Genomic DNA, 967 nt, shown 5'->3' on the forward strand with positions numbered 1-967 from the left:
GATAATACAGGGTATATAGGAATCAGCATGGGTTTCGAAAAAGACGATCGTGTGAAACCCAGCTCGCGCTATTCGTCCACGAGACTCAGAGGGCCATAGACACGGGTTCCCAGGTAGATGCCGTGTTTCTTGACTTCCGCGAGGCTTTCGATACAGTTCCCCACAGTCGTTTAATGAACAAAGTAAGCGCCATATGGACTATCACACCAATTGTGTGATTGGATTGAAGAGTTCCTAGATAACAGAACGCAGCATGTCATTCTCAATCGAGAGAAGTCTTCCAAAGTAAGAGTGATTTCAGGTGTGCCGCAGGGGAGTGTCTTAGGACTGTTGCTATTCACAGTACATATAAATGGCCTTGTGGATAACATCGGAAGTTCACTGAGGCTTTTTTCAAATGATGCTGTAGTATATCGAGAGGTTGTAACAATGGAAAATTGTACTGAAATGCAGGAGGATGTGCAACGAATTGACGCATGGTGCAATGAATGGCAATTGAATCTCAACGTAGACAAGTGTAATGTCCTGCGAACACATAGAAAGAAAGATCCTTTAACATTTAGCTACAATATAGCAGGTCAGCAACTGGAAGCAGTTAATTCCATAAATGATCTGGGAGTAGGAATTAGTAGTGATTTAAAATGGAATGACCATATAAAATTAATCGTCGGTAAAGCAGATGCCAGACTGAGATTCATTGGAAGAATCCTAAGGAAGTGCAATCCGAAAACAAAGGGAGTAGGTTACAGTACACTTGTTCGCCCACTGCTTTAATACTCCTCACCTGTGTGGGGTCCGTACCAGATAGGATTGATAGAGAAGATCCAACGGAGAGCAGCGCGCTTCGTTACAGGATCATTTAGCAATCGCGAAAGCGTTACGGAGATGATAGATAGAATCCAGTGAAAGACTCTGCAGGAGAGACGCTCAGTAGCTCGGTACGGAATTTTGTTGAAGTTTCGAGAAC

The sequence above is a fragment of the Schistocerca piceifrons genome, chromosome 1, assembly GCF_021461385.2.
Source record: "Schistocerca piceifrons isolate TAMUIC-IGC-003096 chromosome 1, iqSchPice1.1, whole genome shotgun sequence".
NCBI lineage: Eukaryota > Metazoa > Arthropoda > Insecta > Orthoptera > Acrididae > Schistocerca > Schistocerca piceifrons.